Genomic DNA, 7,500 nt, shown 5'->3' with positions numbered 1-7,500 from the left:
AAGTATGCCAAATTCCCGCTGTCCCTATACATGCAGTAAGTTCGTCGTGGGCGCTGGCCGGCAGGCCGCGAGACGTGACGCCCGGCGGCAAAGAGTGCTCCTCTGAGGATATAGATGTTCCGTTCCGCCGCACAATGGTGACGGTGACCGCTGCCTGCGGTGGCAACGCTGGGCACAGTCGATACTCGCCGTGTGGTGGAAGGTAAACATTATGCGGTACATCAGTACTTTCCTAATAGTTCGGTCGTCTCACGGCACTGCTTAGTAAATGATGCAAGGCCAAATATAGATGATTTATGCGAATGTCCCTATACGTGCTGTAAGACTGGGCACACAACGTGAATCGCACGTCAGCCAGACACTCGAACATGCACCACTCTCGGCCTGCAACGGAGACACACAATACGTAAACATCTGGAATGCGACAATGTCGAGTGCATCCTCTCTGCCACATTGCACCGTCGACACTATGATAACCAGAGCAGTAGGTCCACCTATAAAAGCACAATACCCCACTCCTCCGACAACTACCATTGCTCAGATAAATCAACACCACCAACACACATCCTACACAGAGGGGCACCAAATATCATCCCCCGCCCTCGTGTTATACCACATGAAAAATTGCAGAAGTGAGAGACACACATCCGCCAGCCTCTTGCTACAAGCATCGAACCGACGTGACGTATCTGACGGTGACTCAGGCATCCGTGTACTGCCACCACTATCCACCCCCCCCCCCCTCTCTCTCTGCCCCCTTCCCACACAATACCAAATTTAACCAACTTTATCGCTTAACCTAACTGTGGCTGTACCAGTTTATCGCTTAACCTAACTGTGGCTGTACCAGTTTATCGCTTAACCTAACTGTGGCTGTACCAGTTTATCGCTTAACCTAACTGTGGCTGTACCAGTTTATCGCTTAACCTAACTGTGGCTGTACCAGTTTATCGCTTAACCTAACTGTGGCTGTACCAGTTTATCGCTTAACCTAACTGTGGCTGTACCAGTTTATCGCTTAACCTAACTGTGGCTGTACCAGTTTATCGCTTAACCTAACTGTGGCTGTACCAGTTTATCGCTTAACCTAACTGTGGCTGTACCAGTTTATCGCTTAACCTAACTGTGGCTGTACCAGTTTATCGCTTAACCTAACTGTGGCTGTACCAGTTTATCGCTTAACCTAACTGTGGCTGTACCAGATTATCGCTTAACCTAACTGTGGCTGTACCAGATTATCGCTTAACCTAACTGTGGCTGTACCAGATTATCGCTTAACCTAACTGTGGCTGTACCAGATTATCGCTTAACCTAACTGTGGCTGTACCAGATTATCGCTTAACCTAACTCAATTTGTCCCTTAACCTAACTCAATTTGTCCCTTAACCTAACTCAAGTTGTCCCTTAACCTAACTCAATTTGTCCCTTAACCTAACTCAATTTGTCCCTTAACCTAACTCAATTTGTCCCTTAACCTAACTCAAGTTGTCCCTTAACCTAACTCAAGTTGTCCCTTAACCTAACTCAAGTTGTCCCTTAACCTAACTCAAGTTGTCCCTTAACCTAACTCAAGTTGTCCCTTAACCTAACTCAATTTGTCCCTTAACCTAACTCAATTTGTCCCTTAACCTAACTCAATTTGTCCCTTAACCTAACTCAATTTGTCCCTTAACCTAACTCAATTTGTCCCTTAACCTAACTCAAGTTGTCCCTTAACCTAACTCAAGTTGTCCCTTAACCTAACTCAAGTTGTCCCTTAACCTAACTCAAGTTGTCCCTTAACCTAACTCAAGTTGTCCCTTAACCTAACTCAAGTTGTCCCTTAACCTAACTCAAGTTGTCCCTTAACCTAACTCAAGTTGTCCCTTAACCTAACTCAATTTGTCCCTTAACCTAACTCAAGTTGTCCCTTAACCTAACTCAATTTGTCCCTTAACCTAACTCAATTTGTCCCTTAACCTAACTCAATTTGTCCCTTAACCTAACTCAATTTGTCCCTTAACCTAACTCAAGTTGTCCCTTAACCTAACTCAAGTTGTCCCTTAACGTAACTCAAGTTGTCCCTTAACCTAACTCAAGTTGTCCCTTAACCTAACTCAAGTTGTCCCTTAACCTAACTCAAGTTGTCCCTTAACCTAACTCAATTTGTCCCTTAACCTAACTCAATTTGTCCCTTAACCTAACTCAATTTGTCCCTTAACCTAACTCAAGTTGTCCCTTAACCTAACTCAAGTTGTCCCTTAACCTAACTCAAGTTGTCCCTTAACCTAACTCAAGTTGTCCCTTAACCTAACTCAAGTTGTCCCTTAACCTAACTCAAGTTGTCCCTTAACCTAACTCAATTTGTCCCTTAACCTAACTCAAGTTGTCCCTTAACCTAACTCAATTTGTCCCTTAACCTAACTCAATTTGTCCCTTAACCTAACTCAATTTGTCCCTTAACCTAACTCAATTTGTCCCTTAACCTAACTCAATTTGTCCCTTAACCTAACTCAATTTGTCCCTTAACCTAACTCAATTTGTCCCTTAACCTAACTCAAGTTGTCCCTTAACCTAACTCAAGTTGTCCCTTAACCTAACTCAAGTTGTCCCTTAACCTAACTCAAGTTGTCCCTTAACCTAACTCAAGTTGTCCCTTAACCTAACTCAAGTTGTCCCTTAACCTAACTCAAGTTGTCCCTTAACCTAACCCACGTTGTCCCTTAACCTAACCCACGTTGTCCCTTAACCTAACCCACGTTGTCCCTTAACCTAACCCACGTTGTCCCTTAACCTAACCCACGTTGTCCCTTAACCTAACCCACGTTGTCCCTTAACCTAACCCACGTTGTCCCTTAACCTAACCCACGTTGTCCCTTAACCTAACCCACGTTGTCCCTTAACCTAACCCACGTTGTCCCTTAACCTAACCCACGTTGTCCCTTAACCTAACCCACGTTGTCCCTTAACCTAACCCACGTTGTCCCTTAACCTAACCCACGTTGTCCCTTAACCTAACCCACGTTGTCCCTTAACCTAACCCACGTTGTCCCTTAACCTAACCCACGTTGTCCCTTTGCCTAACATAGTTCACTGCTCGGAATCTCTGGTGTCGTTGTTATCCTCATGTAGATGTCTTGCGAGTGTTGCTTACTTTCCACATATTCCTGCTATCCACTGTCAATTGTACTGCAATAGGACTATATCGCCGACCCCCCCCCTCCCCCCCCTCTGTCCCCCTCTGTCCCCCTCTTTGTGTCTCTGTCCTCTCAAGCTGGTCGGTCTGGCGTTTGAGTGTTAAATGAGCCTCGCAGCTGTTCAGTTGCATTCAGATGTCGACGCCCTCAGTGTACGTCGTGGTATGGTCTGTGTCCATTGTCCGCTGATGTCGTACGCGTAACCCACACGCTGTACCGATCATCGGTCGTTACGTACAGAGTGAAGTAGTGTGATACGTGTGACCGTACGCTGGCTGTGCCCAACGGTGTCGAATCTCAATTTCCATATGTTGTGCTTGATGCTACTTGTCTCGTCTCCCAATAACAGCTAGGTTGCACTGTGGTACGCCGTAGAGGCGTGTGGGAGGAACGTACGAACGCATTGTATGTCACCCTGGGTCGCTGGGGGTGGTGGTGCGGTGAGTCAGGTCAGGTCAGGTCAGCGTGAGCCGTCTGATGTAGTGACGCGTGTATTCCGACTTTGTCGTATTGCCTCACACAAAGTGCTACCCTGGTGGACCGCGTTCCATATCTGGGACATGCCGCAGATGCCGGTTGACAGTGGATCGCGGAAGGTACATCGCATACGTGCGCGGGCCACCTTCCACGTGTTCTCTTCTGCACATGTCGCAGTGTGTATGTGGTCTGATGTAGCGTGTCGTGACACATGACATCCTGGCATGCAAGAATTGTTGAATTCGCAAATGTAGGTGGACATCTACGTTTACTGCCCAAGATACGCAAATGAACTGGAAATCCGTTGTTGAGCGGTTGTTCACGCTGGAGGTGAATCTGTGATGGCGACGATCGGTACAGCTATTAACCGGTTGTTTCAGCGGTACCCGCCACATCCACACGCGTGACTAGGCCCATGTGGGTATGAAGCGATACGCGGCGGTGGCTTGGTGGGACTGTTCCCGGCCGGTGAAGGGGGGCCGCCCGGCGTGTTGGCCGCGCGCTGCGTGGGCGCACGCGCAACAGGCGGCTGGTGGGGGGCGCCGAGTGGCAGGAGCGCCAGCCGACGGGCCCGGCAGGCGGCGCAGCTACGCTGCGGCGCACCCTGCACGCGGCGCCTGGCGGCCAAAGTTGGTTCAGCCGAGCCCGGTGCGAAGCGCGGTGGACATCTGCAGTGTGCTGGTCTGATTGAGGACTGTGTGCGTTGAGGATGCGCCGCCGCCTGGCACTCGGCGCCGCGACGCCGTCTGCTGCTCGGTCGCCCCAGCGGTTCTCGCAGGTGGTTTGTATCGCAGTTGTGCGGACGTGTTGGCGCGTGCGCTGTGCTGGGAGAGTTCGCTTCTGCACCCAAGTGGGGCTTTGCCCTTGTGTGGCGCTGGCGTTGGAGCTGCCGGTCACCATAGGTGGCGCGTGTTGTCTCCCGCCGGCAATGCCACGACAGCACGCTCCCGGGCCTCTGTCGGCAGCGGCAAGCTCAGTTGGGAGCAAGGGTGTTCGCACTAAAACCGTCTACTCGCCTAACTCCGGGCGATTGCGCCTCTCTCGAAACCGACCAAGTACCTAGGACGGCGCTGCGCGCCGCCGGGACCTGAGAGGGTTTCGAGGTGTATCGTGCAGGGGAGCTCGGCCTCCTCCTGTTTGCAGAATAATTGAGCGGACGCTTGCGTGTTCGCGCGGGCCCCCGGGACACACTCCCGGGCGGCCGGCTGCTCAGCTCTAGTTGACGCAGCTCCCTGGTTGATCCTGCCAGTAGTCATATGCTTGTCTCAAAGATTAAGCCATGCATGTCTCAGTACAAGCCGCATTAAGGTGAAACCGCGAATGGCTCATTAAATCAGTTATGGTTCCTTAGATCGTACCCACGTTACTTGGATAACTGTGGTAATTCTAGAGCTAATACATGCAAACAGAGTCCCGACCAGAGATGGAAGGGACGCTTTTATTAGATCAAAACCAATCGGATTGGCTTGTCTGGTCCGTTTGCCTTGGTGACTCTGAATAACTTTGGGCTGATCGCACGGTCCTCGTACCGGCGACGCATCTTTCAAATGTCTGCCTTATCAACTGTCGATGGTAGGTTCTGCGCCTACCATGGTTGTAACGGGTAACGGGGAATCAGGGTTCGATTCCGGAGAGGGAGCCTGAGAAACGGCTACCACATCCAAGGAAGGCAGCAGGCGCGCAAATTACCCACTCCCGGCACGGGGAGGTAGTGACGAAAAATAACGATACGGGACTCATCCGAGGCCCCGTAATCGGAATGAGTACACTTTAAATCCTTTAACGAGTATCTATTGGAGGGCAAGTCTGGTGCCAGCAGCCGCGGTAATTCCAGCTCCAATAGCGTATATTAAAGTTGTTGCGGTTAAAAAGCTCGTAGTTGGATTTGTGTCCCACGCTGTTGGTTCACCGCCCGTCGGTGTTTAACTGGCATGTATCGTGGGACGTCCTGCCGGTGGGGCGAGCCGAAGGGGTGCTTTCGCGTCCCGAGGCGGACCCCGTTTAAATCCTACCAGGGTGCTCTTTGTTGAGTGTCTCGGTGGGCCGGCACGTTTACTTTGAACAAATTAGAGTGCTTAAAGCAGGCAAGCCCGCCTGAATACTGTGTGCATGGAATAATGGAATAGGACCTCGGTTCTATTTTGTTGGTTTTCGGAACCCGAGGTAATGATTAATAGGGACAGGCGGGGGCATTCGTATTGCGACGTTAGAGGTGAAATTCTTGGATCGTCGCAAGACGAACAGAAGCGAAAGCATTTGCCAAGTATGTTTTCATTAATCAAGAACGAAAGTTAGAGGTTCGAAGGCGATCAGATACCGCCCTAGTTCTAACCATAAACGATGCCAGCCAGCGATCCGCCGCAGTTCCTCCGATGACTCGGCGGGCAGCCTCCGGGAAACCAAAGCTTTTGGGTTCCGGGGGAAGTATGGTTGCAAAGCTGAAACTTAAAGGAATTGACGGAAGGGCACCACCAGGAGTGGAGCCTGCGGCTTAATTTGACTCAACACGGGAAACCTCACCAGGCCCGGACACCGGAAGGATTGACAGATTGATAGCTCTTTCTTGATTCGGTGGGTGGTGGTGCATGGCCGTTCTTAGTTGGTGGAGCGATTTGTCTGGTTAATTCCGATAACGAACGAGACTCTAGCCTGCTAACTAGTCGCGTGACATCCTTCGTGCTGTCAGCGATTACTTTTCTTCTTAGAGGGACAGGCGGCTTCTAGCCGCACGAGATTGAGCAATAACAGGTCTGTGATGCCCTTAGATGTTCTGGGCCGCACGCGCGCTACACTGAAGGAATCAGCGTGTCTTCCTAGGCCGAAAGGTCGGGGTAACCCGCTGAACCTCCTTCGTGCTAGGGATTGGGGCTTGCAATTGTTCCCCATGAACGAGGAATTCCCAGTAAGCGCGAGTCATAAGCTCGCGTTGATTACGTCCCTGCCCTTTGTACACACCGCCCGTCGCTACTACCGATTGAATGATTTAGTGAGGTCTTCGGACTGGTACGCGGCATCGACTCTGTCGTTGCCGATGCTACCGGAAAGATGACCAAACTTGATCATTTAGAGGAAGTAAAAGTCGTAACAAGGTTTCCGTAGGTGAACCTGCGGAAGGATCATTACCGACTAGACTGCATGTCTTTCGATGTGCGTGTCGTGTCGCGCAACACGCTACCTGTACGGCAGTGGCCGTGCGCCGCGTGCGGAACCACGCGTGCCTCTCAAAACTAGCGGAAGTGTTGTTGTTGTGTGGTACGAGCGCTGAAGCTCTGGAGCGGCTGGCCTGCGGTACCTGGCGCCTGGCGCCGGTTTTGAATGACGTTCGCCCGAGTGCCTGTCCGCTCCGGTGTGGAGCCGTACGACGCCCATCGGCTGTGAGGCCGTTGGACACAAAAAAAATAGTGGAACAGGGGCCGTCAGACGCCTCAGTCCCGCAAATGCTACTGTCTTGAAAGAGACAGTGGGAGACTGAAAAGGAAAAGATCACCCAGGACGGTGGATCACTCGGCTCGTGGGTCGATGAAGAACGCAGCAAATTGCGCGTCGACATGTGAACTGCAGGACACATGAACATCGACGTTTCGAACGCACATTGCGGTCCATGGATTCCGTTCCCGGGCCACGTCTGGCTGAGGGTCGGCTACGTATACTGAAGCGCGCGGCGTTTGTCCCGCTTCGGAGACGTGGGAGTGTCGTGGTCGCCTGTGTGGCCGGCCGCGTCTCCTTAAACGTGCGATGCGCGCCCGTCGCCTGGCGGTTCGCATACCGGTACTTTCTCGGTAGCGTGCACAGCCGGCTGGCGGTGTGGCGTGCGACACCTCGTACAACGACCTCAGAGCAGGCGAGA

The 7,500-nt window shown here is 51.5% G+C and overlaps 3 non-coding genes across 3 annotated transcripts in view; all 3 read left to right on the top strand.

Moving 5' to 3' along the window:
- The first annotated feature begins 4,882 nt into the window (after window positions 1–4,882).
- LOC126322219 (small subunit ribosomal RNA) lies at window positions 4,883–6,775 on the top strand. Its single transcript, XR_007558854.1, has one exon. It is a non-coding gene; the product is annotated as a small subunit ribosomal RNA (ribosomal RNA).
- A 362-nt stretch (window positions 6,776–7,137) lies between these two features.
- Window positions 7,138–7,292, top strand: LOC126322216 (5.8S ribosomal RNA). Its single transcript, XR_007558851.1, has one exon. It is a non-coding gene; the product is annotated as a 5.8S ribosomal RNA (ribosomal RNA).
- A 188-nt stretch (window positions 7,293–7,480) lies between these two features.
- LOC126322213 (large subunit ribosomal RNA) overlaps window positions 7,481–7,500 on the top strand; it is a 4,222-nt gene continuing 4,202 nt past the window's right edge. Inside the window, exon 1 of the ribosomal RNA XR_007558849.1 lies at window positions 7,481–7,500. This exon is cut by the window's right edge and continues 4,202 nt beyond it. This is a non-coding gene — a ribosomal RNA (large subunit ribosomal RNA).

Source organism: Schistocerca gregaria, unplaced genomic scaffold (genome assembly GCF_023897955.1).
Source record: "Schistocerca gregaria isolate iqSchGreg1 unplaced genomic scaffold, iqSchGreg1.2 ptg000799l, whole genome shotgun sequence".
Lineage (NCBI taxonomy): Eukaryota > Metazoa > Arthropoda > Insecta > Orthoptera > Acrididae > Schistocerca > Schistocerca gregaria.
This window is presented reverse-complemented; position numbering and strand designations above follow the sequence as displayed.